This window comes from Vanessa cardui, chromosome 5 (assembly GCF_905220365.1).
Source record: "Vanessa cardui chromosome 5, ilVanCard2.1, whole genome shotgun sequence".
Taxonomy (NCBI): domain Eukaryota; kingdom Metazoa; phylum Arthropoda; class Insecta; order Lepidoptera; family Nymphalidae; genus Vanessa; species Vanessa cardui.
The window spans coordinates 5,024,342-5,039,867 of record NC_061127.1 but is presented as its reverse complement, the minus strand read 5'-3'; the positions used below and the strand labels follow the sequence as shown (position 1 = coordinate 5,039,867).

Here is a 15,526-nt window from a genome sequence, read left to right as displayed (position 1 = left end):
AAATATAACATTAAATTAATGTTTATTTCTGTACCAAATTTAATAAGAGTTCGTTGACACTTTGAGAGTGACTGTAAGGAGCATCCAAATCCAGAGGATGATATTACGTATTTCATTAAAAGTCAAAGCCCATAAATATCCTACTGGATGAAGTTGTCGTCTCGTCTTAAGGAGTACATTTTGGAGATTTTACCACCCTTCCCCATACAATTATTACGACTTACGAGTTTTTCTTTACAGTCAAATTTTATAATATACATATAAATTAAATATATGAGAACTCCTTGGTGCTTGATCATTTTGGAACCTTTATGTTCTATTTCAAAATTCATTGGATTTTTAATTTTTTTTATTTACATATGTTTTTAAAACACCAATCAAAACGTTATCTAGCACACGGGAAAAAGACACGTGTTTACATGAATAAAAACATACCTCCGGGATAGATTATCAGAAAGATTTCCAAATCATTAAACCTTTTACGTCGACCCATTCGATGAATGATGTTCGTGACGGGCCAAAATGCGTTTAAAATTTACACAAGAGAGCTATATTTTGTTTTTACACCCAAATACGTATTGATATCATATAAACCCCCTCGTTGTCTTAGTAGAAAGAGTAAACAACTGCGGATAATATTTAGTAAGCGTCACGAGCTTGGAAGGGGATAGATTCACGCTCTAAAGCAAGGAAGCAAAAGTAAAGTCGATGATGCTGTAAGTGATCTAACTTTCCTTGCCTCGGATTACCATTTTATTGGACTGTGAGAGTAAGGAATTAGAGTTTACCCGTATTTTCAAAGAGCACGTGCACTGGCCACCATATGCAAAATCTTTAAAGATACCTCATTAGAATATGGAGGAGTATATGCCATTATATACATTACTATGTATATAATGGCATATACTCCAATGTAATAAAAATCTCATAGACAATGATTTTTTTTTTTAGTAATTAGTTTGACTGGCAAATGATGATATCTATGGAGCCACTTGATTATAAGCTGTCATAACTGCAATTCACATTACTGTTGTTAGAATATTAACAATTTGCCATAGGGAAGTAAGTTATGTCCTTTGTTCATTTAAGTTTGGCGCACAATCTTACCTTTTAAATTGAAATTCACAATACTATTGCTATTTGACAGTTGTATATATAAAATTTTAACAAAAAGAAAAACCGACTTCAAACAAAACACTATTTTAAAACAAATAAAAATGCACTAAAAAATAATAAAAATAATTGCATATTTTACATATTTTTTAGAGTCCTCCTAGGTAAAATGAAATGAAAAATATTAGACTACTTAAAAGTCGATTTACGATTATATAATGTAGTTATAATTATTGGTATATTTGGAGTCGGTGTCAGCTACGGTGCCCTTGGCCCAACAATCAAAAGAAAGAAGCGATACGAGCCCCTTGATTGATCCAGTATATTATTGTGTAAAAGGTAATTTGTAAAAAACATATTTGTTAAAGTATTCTCGTATTGTTTTTGATAGATATACTGGAGGGTTTTATTGTAATTATAAATTTTATTTATTTTTTGATTTTAAGTGAAACTGATGTTGACTAACTAATTTTTTTAATATGGATAGATTAAGCGTTTCGTTTATATGAGTCAGAAACTACTTCGAGGACAATTTCAAAGGAAACTTGCGAATAAAGCAAAAATAGACTTTAGAAAATGCGGATTTAATACATCATGCGGCGTAAACCACAAGGATCCCTCGAAAGAGCTGTAATCGACCTCAGCAAAAAAACTTTGAAAAAGACCAACTATATTTCGTACATCATATGACATCACATCACATACACAAAAATTTATTAAAGATAGTAAGTAATTCTGCCCCATATCGCACCCTAACTGTGAGCCGTATAGGAGTTCCATCACTACATAGTATAAAACAAAGTCGCTTTCTCTGTCCCTATATCTTTAAATCTATGCAACGGATTTTGATGCGAGTTTTGAAAGATAGTGTGATTCAAGAGGAATGTTTGTGTATATAATACATGAACAATATAGTAAAGAAACACTGATAATTTTAGAAGTTTGCGATGTGATGTCGTAAATAAACAAATTCTGTAGTATATTTAGTATCAGTATTGCACCCGTGCGAAGCCGGGGTGGGTAGCTAGTTAATTATAATATTCGACAATGATAATTACATAAACATAACCACATTACGGAGGGTGACTCAAATATCCAAATAACCTATAAATAAAAGATTCGACAGAATATCGCTAACGTGCTCCTTAGAATTGTTTCGCTCCCTTCCGTTCCGCTACTTTGTCATGGATCCTGTGCTCAGAACCTTACCAAACTTTCACCAAATTACCCTTGAAGTATATATTTTATAATAAAAAAAGAATTATCAAAATTGGTTAACGTAATTTTCAGTTATTCACCTATTTGTCGCGCATATACATAATGCAAATTTAAGACTTATGTCGTTTTCATAAGGATACCATCATCGGAAAAAAATTAAAAAAAAATGGGACCCCACGGGAAGCACTATCTTTCAAACAAAAAAAAATTATCAAAATCGGTCCACCCAGTAAAAAGGTATGAGGTAACAAACATAAAAAAAAAAAAAAAACAAAAATACAGACGAATTGATAACCTCCTCCTTTTTGAAGTCGGTTGAAAACGGCAATGGACTGCATGAAGCGCTCCCACAAAATGAAGTTCAACAGGTACCAAGGCCTACTACAAAAGTAGTTAGCAAATTTGGACAGTAAATAATTGTGCAACACACTCGGGTTTTATTACGGACTAGCGGCCCTATCCTGGCCTTGTACGTGCTGGGCATAAGATTTTTTTTTTGTTTTTGTTTTTTTTTTTATGAAATATATTATATCTTAAATAATATCTTTATTTTTCTAATGAAAGCTCCTTGACGGATTGATTTTTTCGAACATCTTTAACAATTCTCATGCTATCTCAAGTTATTTACAGAAAAACCTGAATAAGTTATATGTCTAAACATTCCTTATGAATCAATCTATATATTAATGAAAACCGCATGGTTATCCGTTCAGTGGTTTTGGAATTTATCGCGAACATACAGACAGATACAGCCGAGGGCCTTTTATAATATGTAGAGATTAATTTATTGTTGTCCATTATATTTAAGCATATTTTATATGTTAAAATAAAAGTCGTTGCTACAAAAACCAACCCTTAGTCACAGCGCCTCAATTCTAGGTGAATTGAGGTGTGTTACAAATAAGCAATCATTAAGTACTGATGCGATGTTGAAATTTGTCCCTCGAGCGTAAAACTGATTTCACGCTTTATTTGGTCTCAGAAAACCTATTTAAGGCCAAATTGTTTATGCCTTTACCGCGGACTCAAAAAATTTCGTTTTCTACTATTTTATATAAGTATGTCAGTATCGAATATATAATATATTAGTGGCATGTCCCGACATGTTTGTTGTTTTTTTTAATCGTAGTACTACATTATCCAATTATACTTAAAATTAGAATTTTTTCATTTTTTTTTATTTCAGTAACGTATTTTATCTTAAGGGAGAGAGATAATCTCTCTATCTTTATCTTCTTCTTCTCCTTGTTTGTATCTTTTTTTATATCCTAATATCTTTAGAATGGATGATTTTCAGTACATGCATTTTAGTGAAACATTTTAGTTAACGCTACAAACTCGTAATGGTTTGCCTTCACGGCAATCACGGTTTTAATTACTTTCATTTGACTATTCAATAAAAGCACACAAAAAGCTGTCAGAAAAGAGAAACAAAAATTCCATTCACCGAAATGAAATTGGTACCTTAATATTTCTATAAATTGTAATAGATATGTTAATGCTTTTAATACATTAATGATATAAATAATTGACAATTATTCAGTATAATATTACTTTTTAAGATTTAAAATGAAAATGGTTATTTTTATTATTAGAGATATTAAAAACGGTATATATACCATGTTTGTTATATTTTTATTTGATGGAGCTCGAAATTTCGACATTATCTACGGATGTCATGTTTACGAGACAAGATACTACCCATTCTCGACCTTATTAATTACTGTAAGATTACTATTTGTATTATATTCAATAATAATCATTTTGATAAATGAATATTATACTATATATATAAGAATGCAAAACAAATATTTTGTTGCTTTATAAGTTAAGAATACATTATAAATTACTTAAATAAACTTCTCGACGCAAAAATAACAAATTCCTACCAGGACAGCATAAATTGAATAGAATTTATTCCTAAAAAAGCCGCAAGGTAAACGCCAGAGGCCGTGCCTTTGAGCGTGTCTGCCGTGTGAACGAAATTGGAAAAATATATTCACTTAGCGGGTCCCCTTGTGAATGGGATCACTCCATAGATCAGCATGAAGGGTACAGAACGGCATCTAGCCGACAAATGAGGTAGAAAAGAGACCTATCCGAGGCGAGGGATTGAGATTTTATTAGAAGATATTGGCTTTACATTTTTATCGGTAAATAACTTTCATTTGTTACTCTTCTTTGTGGCGGTTGGGCTGGATGACTTAATTCACGACTCATGACGGTTGTGAGATAAGTGTCCAATAAATATGCGGGCTGGAAATGAAAAAGTCAGAACAGTGACAACCTAAATCAAAAACAAAGAAAAGACAACGAATATATTGATTAAGATTTGATGACAAAATCTGTATGTTGTAGAAAAAAACTGAAATTAAAGTATATGTTGAGACCTATTTCCATGGAAATCTTGACCGAATATTAACTTTAAAACTTGTTATTCTGCCAGGATAACAAAAATTGTTTAAATCTAAGTATGAAATTTGGATTGGGGGTGTTTATAAAATTCTTTATAATGTATTGAATTAACCTGATGGTAAGTGGTCACCACCGCCCATATAAATTAGCTTCATAAGACATATTAACAATTATTTAAATCGCTAATGTGCCACTAACCTATAATTATTTACACTCTGTAACTCCTGAAAACTTCTTAATTGGGAACACAATATTAAGTACATGCTAGATAAAATTATAAAAAAAGTATTTCAAACAAAGACCGCTATATATTGATGATTATATATTTTTTCGTTATATGTGAAATGGAACGCGCATCAATACTTCCTAATGTTTATCCGTTGGATGAAATTAAACCGCAATGGTTATTGGAAATATGTAATATGAATTTGTATATTTCGCATTTATATTACAACTTTTATTAGTTTTTTTATGGGTCACACCTAAACTGACCAATAGCCATTAATTCTAAATTGCTTTAAAATAAAATTTAGAAACGTACGTAATATTTCCTACACATTGTATAAAAAAATATATCAAGAAGGCAGCATAAGTTCACAAAATGAAAAACAATAATTATGTCACGATTTCAATGTTCAGAAATTACACTTACATATGAAAGATTTGCCTTAAAACCTATTTTCACTCACTTCCTTATTTTTAAGTTACATACTATACATTTGTATACTCTCTATAGGTTATATGGACATGATAGTCCGTACATTTTTTTAAGTATATGTTTTTAAATGAGACAAAACTTCTACCCTCAGGTATTTACCACGGATACATACATTAATCGTAAAAATAATAAACGAAAATTGTCTTGGGACACCCGGCTGGAGAGACACAACGAAATGAATTGAGAATTGTCGAGAATTATCTAACGACTAAATTTTTTTTATTAAAATCATGCGTGAATTATGACAATAACTAATCAATAAAAATTTTAACAAAAAGAAAAACCGACTTCAAACAAAACACTGTTTTAAAACAAATGAATATGCACGAAAAAGTAATAAAAATAATTGCGTATTCAACATATTTTCTAGAGTCTTCCTAAGTTAAATGAAATGAAAAATATTAGACTACTTAAAAGTCGATTAACGATTATATCATGTAGTTATAGTTATTGGTATATTTTGAGCCGGTGTCAGCCACGGTGCCCTTGCCCCAACAATCAAAAGAAAGAAGCGATACGAGCCCCTTGATTGATCCAGTATATTATTGTGTAAAAGGTAATTTGTAAAAAACATATTTGTTAAAGTATTCTCGTATTGTTTTTTTATAGATATACTGTAGGGTTTTATTGGCTGACACCGACTCCAAATATAACAATAATTATAACTACATGATATAATCGTTAATCGACTTTTAAGTAGTCTAATATTTTTCATTTCATTTAACTTAGGAAGACTCTAGAAAATATGTTGAATACGCAATTATTTTTATTACTTTTTCGTGCATATTCATTTGTTTTAAAACAGTGTTTTGTTTGAAGTCGGTGTTTCTTTTTGTTAAAATTTTATTTATTTTTTGATTTTGAGTGAAGCTGATGTTGACTAACTAATTTTTTTTAATATGGATAGATTAAGCGTTCCGTTTATATGAGTCAGAAACTACTTCGAGGACAATTTCAAAGGAAACTTGCGAATAAAGCAAAAATAGACTTTCGAAAATGCGGATTTAATACGTCACGCGGCGTAAACTACAAGGATCCTTCGAAAGAGCTGTAATCGAACTCAGCAAAAAAACTTTGAAAAAGACCAACTATATTTCGTACATCATATGACATCACATCACATACACAAAATTTGATTAAAGATAGTAAGAAATTCTGCCCCATATCGCACCCTAACTGCGAGCCGTATAGGAGTTCCATCACTACATAGTATAAAACAAAGTCGCTTTCTCTGTCCCTATATCTTTAAATCTACGCAACGAATTTTGATGCAGTTTTTTTTAAAAGATAGTGTGATTCAAGGGGAAGGTTTGTGTATATAATACATGAACAATATAGTAAAGAAACACTGATAATTTTAGAAGTTTGCGATGTGATGTCGTATATAAACAAATTCTGTAGTATATTTAGTATCAGTATTGCACCCGTGCGAAGCCGGGGTGGGTAGCTAGTTGATTATAATATTCGACTATGATAATTACATAAACATAACCACATTACGGAAGGTGACTCAAATAACCTATAAATAAAAGATTCGACCGAGTATCGCTAACGTGCTCCTCAGAATTGTTCCGTTCCCTTCCGTTCCGTTACTTTGTCATGGATCCTGTGCTCAGAACCTTACCAAACTTTCACCAAATTACCCTTGAAGTATATATTTTATAATAAAAAAAGAATTATCAAAATTGGTCAACGTGATTTTCAGTTATTCACCTATTTGTCGCGCATATACATAATGCAAATTTAAGACTTATGTCGTTTTCACATGGATACCATCATCGGAAAAAAAAATAAAAAAAATGGGACCCCACGGGAAGCACTACCTTTCAAACAAAAAAAAAATTATCAAAATCGGTCCACCCAGTGAAAAGTTATGAGGTAACAAACATAAAAAAAAAAAAAAAAAAAAATACAGACGAATTGATAACCTCCTCCTTTTGGAAGTCGGTTGAAAATTAGCTTCAATTTTAGGTTTAAGAGTGTATATAACAGTTTATATTTCACTCTACAGTAAGCTGCAAATAATTTGTTACAAAAAAAAATTGATGATTTATAATTTAAAAAACATCCTATATCAATCAATCAGAATGGTCTGCGTTTAAAACTCGCGTCCCAAGTGGATTCCATTTCGATTCTTGACCTGGAAACCTTGTTCATTCTAAATTAATATCTTATTAAGATTATACGCAAAAATATGCTTAAGATTAATAATAATAATAATGGATTGTAACTGGAATTATATTTTGAAACCATCGTCCAACATATATTGATCCGTCAATATGATAATACGACAAAATTGAAAAACTTCTTGTATTTTGTTTGATCAACGACATATTGAAAATATTTTTCTATATTGCTGCCTGACTAACAATATTGAAAGGCGTGGGTTTTTTTTAATATGTTATACATACCTATGTGATGTCTGTATAGTTTTATTCTATTATTTTATAGGTATGTTAATAAATATGTCATATAGCATAAAGAATATTAATATATAATTAATAACAGTGTTAAATGCTTCCAGTAACAAAATAATAAATACAAAATAAATGTCTACGTTTATTCGTAGAAAATAAAATTTAAGAATAAAATGATGACCTAACAATAATTACGGAATAAATCTGCATGCGGAATGCTCACAAAAATGCTAATATTTCTCTGTTGAATCGCAGTTCCGATGTTCTACGAGAAAAATGGGTCCAGTCACCAGTGAATGCAATGAGATGGAGCGTTATGTCTTTTTTTTTGCACTAAATTGCTCCGAGGCCTGAGTGTTTCGGCTGGAATTGACAGTATGTCACAATTTAATACATTCAACTATATATTTTTTAACTATTAGCGTACGTTCCAAAACCTTATGCACTTGAGAAGCGTCGTTTACGCCAAATTAACCGATGTCTGCCAAGAAATGCAAAACCTATTCAAAAGCGAGATAAAATGGATACGAGAGTATAATGTTAATCGTAAGTAAATTCTTGGCTTTAGAATTAAACACGTATATACCTCTTTTAGTACATTTATCGTTGATTAAAGGCACGCTAATAAATTGCAAATGCACTTTGGCCTAGTCTATCGGAACTATTACGTTTAAAAGCAGATCAATTGATTATTTAAACATATATATGTACATTAATTAAACGATTTCGACTAATTCCTATCAGATTAAATTATGCTCACGGAAGCAAACGCAACAACTTGATATACAGCAGAACATGTTTGTTTGTGATTATATTAAATTGTAATAGGTAGCTGTTACGAATTAATTTTCCACAGGGCTCGGGCCCGTTAATCTTGAAAACGGCATAAATTTGTTTACTCAAACTTCCTTTTTTTTATCTACCCATAAAATAATACAAAAAGTACATTAATCCTTGTCGTATAAGATGAATTTAATAATGTTTGATATTATATTCGCAACAGGATTTCAATATGTAATATTTGAAATGTCAATAAAATTATTTAACGTCGAGTGTGGTAGTGCATGAACGTGACAACGACGCTTCGGGCCATGTAGGCGGTTATTATCATGCTTCGGCATGTATTATATAAATCTATAATAGAACATGCAGCATTTACATAATTAAATTTGTTATTTCTATGTAAATAATATTCGTATTCCTCAATCTCTTCACTGGTTTCTTAGTACCTTTATATGTACAATATATATTAATTCATGCATAATACAAAAAGATACAAAGATATGTAATAAAATAACCATCTAATTCTATTTGATTGTATGATTGATATTATTAAAAAATCCAATACTACCTATAGATATATGTACATATTATATATGCTTAACAACTGTGATGTGTGATACGGATAAATACCAGTAAACATATGGAATAGCCTTAAGTACTTAGTATAACATTGTTAATATGCTCCAAACCGTTGGATCTAGAGCTATCGATAAAAGTTTGCGTTGCGAATTGAATGCATTCAACGCAAATATTTTCGTGGTAAATTCCAATTTCCACGTAAATTTTTGGCTTGTATGGTTCGAATGCATCAATAGTAATCTAAACCCATTCGAAAACAGCATTGATATATCAGTATAATCACAGATATCACTGACAAACTGACGAACGAAAGAAAATACCAAATTAACTTAATTAAAAATAACACAAATATCTATCTTACCAACATTACATAGTATAAAATACTGTCGTTTATCGCTGACTATGCTATGTATGCTAAGATCTTTAAAATTACGTAGCTGATTTTGATGCGTTTTTTTTAAATAGATAGAGTATCTCTGTCTGTCTGTTACCTCTTCACGATTAAACCTCTGAAAATATTGAGATGAAGTTTGCTATGGAGGTTTGAGTCCCGGTGACGGTCATAGGGTACTATCTCACCCCTCGAGAGGTGAGAAAAACCATATATTAGAACAAATTAATATGCACTTAAAAGTAATAAAAATAACTAGCTTTCAAATAAAAAAAAACTATCAAAATCGGTTCACCCAGTGAAAAGTTATGAGGTAACAACCGTATAAAAATACAGACGCATTGATAACCTCCTCCTGTTTGATGTCGATTGAAAACAGTCAACAATAATTATCAGTTTTGTACTGCATCTAAAATCAATAAAAATAATTTTGTGTCAAAATCAAAGTCAAATTCAGCAACCTTTTTCTGTGAAAAATAGCAACACTTGCTTATTGATACTCATAAATCTACCATATATTGTATTTGTAGTCAACAATATATTGAGGTATATTAACATAAACTGTTGTTTATGTTTTTTTTTCAAACAGTTTGTTTTTATAAACAATATTCAAGATACAGTTATAAAGTGAATGCAAGTCACACAAAGGAATAACTAACCCTATAAAAATCAATCACGCAGAGCTTTTGCCGACGTTCATATTATTTATTATTTAATACACCCAGACCGGCGGATATAGAAGTACAAACAAAGACATAAGAAAGATTAGTATATTTAGACAAACATATATTAGTAGAATGTATGTTATACAAGAAAGAACATGTTTATTTTAAGGTTTTTTACAGCGAACTATTTACAATGAAATTTTCGGGTTTCTTTTTATTTCTGTCAATAACGTCAGAAAAATAGAGAGATCGAGTTAATATCTCATGTGATATAAATATATACATTATACAGTTTTAAAATATAATATATAGAGGTGTACTCACGCATTCTATTTCTTGTATTATTATTAGTTATTTTTGATTTCAATTGATTTAATTTCTTTCCTTCGCTATCCTTAGAATCTAAGATTGTACAAATGTTCTTCTTCCTTTAAACTGAGGCAGACAACACATTATTAATGTTTCTCGGTAGATTTGTTGACGACTTGGTTGTAACTACCCAGAAGGGTTTGAACAAGACCCTGTCACTAGCATAAATTGATATTTAAGTATGATGTCAGGAGAGCTTTAGTGAGGGCTTGGGAAATATATTGCCACTATTATTTTCCTATGACTGTGAATATATCCTTTTTTATTTCCATTTAATATCGAAACGTGTTCCACGTTTTAGATATTCGTTATCGTCACAAATCGTCCAAATAAATACTACAGGCATGAAACTGAAACATATAATATTTACTTTATAATTTCCACTGTCAGTGAAAATAAAAAAAGCTGCATGAACTATTGAATGAAAAGTTTAGTACACAATGTAAAATGTTAGAATACACTGTCGTTAAAATCTCTGTTGATATTTTCGAGAGGGCTAAATATTCCATTTGTTTTATTTATTTATTTATTTACTAGTGACCCGCCCCGGTTTCGCACGGGTCCAATGCTAATACGAAATATACTACAGAATTTGTTTATTTACATCCTATTAGAAACTTCCAAAATTATAAATGTTTTTTTTACTATGCTGTACAAAAACCTTACTCTCGAATCACTCTATCTATTAAAAAGTTTAGTAGTTTTATACTATGTAGTGATTTCCCAAACAAACAGTTATTATTACACTTAAAAGAAAACGAAATAAAAAAAACATAAATCAATTAAGTTTTTTCTTAATATTAGTCAAAGTAAAGTCAAACTAACAGCCTGTAAATTACCCACTGCTGGGCTAAGGCCTTCTCTTCCATTTAGGAGAGGGTTTGGAACATATTCCACCACGCTGTTCCAGTGTGGGTTGGTGGAATGCACATGTGGCAGAATTGTGATGAAATTAGACACATGCAGGTTTCCTCACGATGTTTTCTTTCACCGCCGAGCACGAGATTAATTATAAACAAAAATTAAGCACATATATATATAGTGATGCTTGCCTGGATTTGAACCCGAAATCATCGATTAAGATGCACGCGTTCTAACCACTGGGCCATCTCAGCTCTTAATATTAGTACAGACAATTTACATAAATTTTAAATAACACTAATTTGGACTGGTATTTAAAATAGAAGAAATTAACTCCAACTTTGTGGATCGCGACTTCATCTCAAATTGATAGAACTTTTATCTCTCAATTTAAAAGTATTCCGATGTTATAATTTTCGTCTTCTTTTTTTATCTTCAATATAATTTCAAACAAAATAATTTTAAGAGAAGTTTTCACGAGAGTTATGAAATCGAAGTTATTTCATTAATCATCTAAATATCCACCTGGGAATCAAGAAATAATTATGAGTTACATATATTTTAATATTTAAAGTGCCTTTTTTCTTTTTTTATATGAAATGTACTTGGTGGTAGGGCTTCGTGCAAGCCCGACTGGGTAGGTAGCACCCACTCATCATTTATTCTACCGCCAAATAACAGTACTCAGTATTGTTGTGTTCCGGTTTGAAGGGTGAGCCAGTGTAACTACTAATACAAGGGACATAACATCTTAGTCCCCAAGGCTGGTGGAACATTGACGATGTAAGAAATAGTTAATATTTCTTACAGCGTAATTGTCTATGGGTGATGATGACCACTTACCATCAGGTGACCTATATGCTCGTCCAACCATACCAAAAAACACAAAAATAAATGAAAATAATGGAACAAAAGGATACCTAAGAAATTAATTTTTTATAAGTAATGTCATATTTAGTTTATTTTTTTATGTCATGACTGAGTAATGGTATAACTGGCGAAAAGTCACAACTGCCAATAGACATTAGAACTGCAAGGAATATTGATTATTCCTACTAAAAGTAAACTATGATGTTATGTTCTTTGTACCTGTGATTAAACTGACTCACCCATAAAACTAGAAAAAGGAGGTAAATATATTATGAGTGGGCGGTACCTAAATAGACTGGTTTTGTCAAAGGTCTACCTCGAACCTTAATGTGAGTTCAATGTGTTTAGATTCGTAAATCGCTTCGATCCTTAATAGTAAAACAATAATAGCTTGTTTTATTATTTAAGCTTTTCTAGAGCAAACTTTTTAAATATTGTAATTCTACTCTCTAATTTACTCATAACGTATCTCTCATACATACATAAAAAATGCGAAAGAATCATACTGAATACATTTTGTATTGTACGCTGTATTACAATAAGACCATTTTACCGGTTTAATATTTAATTTAATATTTTAAGACATAATCACATAGAATATAAAGTTACTGTCTCTGAAATATTTCCCTCTTATTCGAATAATTTATTTCTTTTATTTCTTAATACTTTTATATAGAATAAACCAGAGTCAATTGAAATGACTATAAAATATTTCTTCTTCAAGTTGGAATCGTAAACCAACTACGACTTTATTGACTTTATGAGAAGAATATCATTGCTCTATTTTTTTCACATTTATAAACACGTAAACATCCTGCATCTTATCTCACTCTGCCGAGTGGTTGCACTAACATCTCGCTTCACAGTTTTCACTTCACCCGATATAATATATTGTCAAGATTTACAAATATTTTTTCACATTAGGGTGGGTAGTACCGAAATGAGTTCAGATATGAAAACTATTTCTAATCCGAAAGTGGTTTTGCAGAATCCTACTACTGGTCGGTGAGAGACGGTCGGAATGGCACACAATCATGCACTATTCTGGGTACATAGATAGTCCCCGAGATAGCCCTGTCAGGAATTCGAATCAAAATCGAAAAATAATATTCGCATCTGTAAGTGCAATTCATATTCCCCAAGTCCAGTAGGACTCGTCGTGAAGTATCACAAAAATACAGTTCTATATCAGTTTTTGAAAAAAATCTTTTTTTTAAATAATATGTTGTTGCAAAAACACTCTCCTGAAAAACAGTAATACTAAGTAGTTTTGTGTTTAAGTTTGAAGGGTGGGTGAGCCAGTGTAACTACAAACACACGGGATCTTAGTTATCAAGGTTAGCGGAGCATTGGTGTGATATAAGGATTTTTGATTTTTTCACACAGCGCCTTTAGACATTGATCTATGAGTGGTGGCGACCACTTACCATCAGGCAGTCTATTTTCCTGTCTACTTACTTATTTCATAAAAAAAATGTATGACAAAACAAGTCCATATAAAACAAAATTAAAAAAGTAATATCCTTATCAGTATATTTCTGAAATCACGGGGTATCTACTGAAGCCATGAAATCTATACTCTACCAGACTGATAGTAGAATAGTCAAGATTAGATATTCGAGTCGAGATATTTATTATTCCAGAAAATTAATTAATTCAAGGAGATAATGGAGATATTGTATATTAATTTAATAGCAAACAAAGCACCCTCTAGCTCCTTATAAAACAGATTACAAATGTCGATTAATTTCATTTGTCGCAAACAAATCTACGGAACAAGCTTTCGGATCATATTAGCTTCTTAGTACAAAATAAAATTATTACGTTTAACTTTTTCATACGCCCTAAAGGGGAAGAAATGTGTTTTAATTCCAATGGACTAGTGCAATGATTGAATTGACCAATAATCTCGAAATTATTTTCTAATAAGTTTTAACAAAAGCACTTTATCTATATCAAAATATATTTAAAACTAATTCTTTCTTTTATTTCGTGTCTCGTGTCAACTCAGTGATTAATAATTTAAACGAATTAAAAAAAAACTGCTCCTTCAGGACATTTTCAAAAACCACATGAAATTTAATCACAGCAGTTAAAAGATATTATATTAAAATTATAAATATATTTATAATACAAATAAATGTGTAAGTGTTAAATGTTAATTGTAACTTTTAAATTAATCACGTACATTTAAAATGTACGAGTGTAACTGAAAATAATTGAAGTGGTAATTTTGTAAATGAAGAACATTAACGACGTATGCAACAAGTTAAATCCACGTTAGTCCGAGCCTCGTTGGCGGTAATTATTTCGTTACAATACTGAATTAAAATGTTACCTATTTTAAATGAAAAGAGAATGATACCAATTTAAAATCAAAAACGATGTTACATTACTTAAAATAAATATGACATGGGAATTGCTTAAGTACAATATAAGTGTTTCTTTGTTAATTTAAATTATTAGAAATATTTATAGTATGAAGATTTTTTTATTTTATAATTAATTGAATATAAAACGTACCTAGAAATGGATCCTAATGTTAAAACAAACCAAACAAAACGGCATTGAACAACACAGTTTCAGAACGGGCACTGATTTAGATCGTCACTATAACGCGTCCGATTCGCGCCGAGGCAGCGGTTGCACTGCTTCTCCCGCCCGCCCTACCTCAGCCCCTACCTGATACAGGTAAGGTAAGTAGCTGATATTGATGGACAACATGTCCATTTGACGATTAGCTGTTTAAGTTTATAACTGGCATCCTAAAATAACGAATGGAATTCATTAAAAAATAATATTGAAATTTCGAATTAGTAATTTTGCAATATGTGATGCAATGCTGCTGAATTGAATCGTTTACTGGAGTTTTGTATAACGGTATAGTACGGCACTGAAAAGCTTAACCGTTAAAATTTAACGAACTTGGGAACTTTGGGTACGTCACTGATTCTTGACCAATTACGGCAAAGCTTATGACTGTAACATATTAACAAGTTTGTTTGTATATATGTATGTATATGAGTGTGTTTCTATGATATTAAGTGTACAAAACTGAGCTTTTATTATTATTGATTTGATAATTTTTTCGAATTTGTATTTTTGCATGTTGAATAAGCCTACGTTG

General features: G+C 30.9%; 1 protein-coding gene across 5 annotated transcripts in view; it reads right to left on the bottom strand.

Annotated features, from left to right (window-relative positions):
- LOC124529793 (voltage-dependent T-type calcium channel subunit alpha-1G-like) overlaps positions 1–15,035 on the bottom strand; it is a 144,029-nt gene extending 128,994 nt beyond the window's left edge. For all 5 annotated transcript variants that reach the window (XM_047103708.1, XM_047103705.1, XM_047103710.1 and 2 more), the window contains exon 1: positions 14,923–15,035. The gene's annotated coding sequence lies outside the window, so the exon portion shown is untranslated. The remainder of the gene's footprint in view (positions 1–14,922) is intronic.
- Positions 15,036–15,526: the final 491 nt, after the last annotated feature.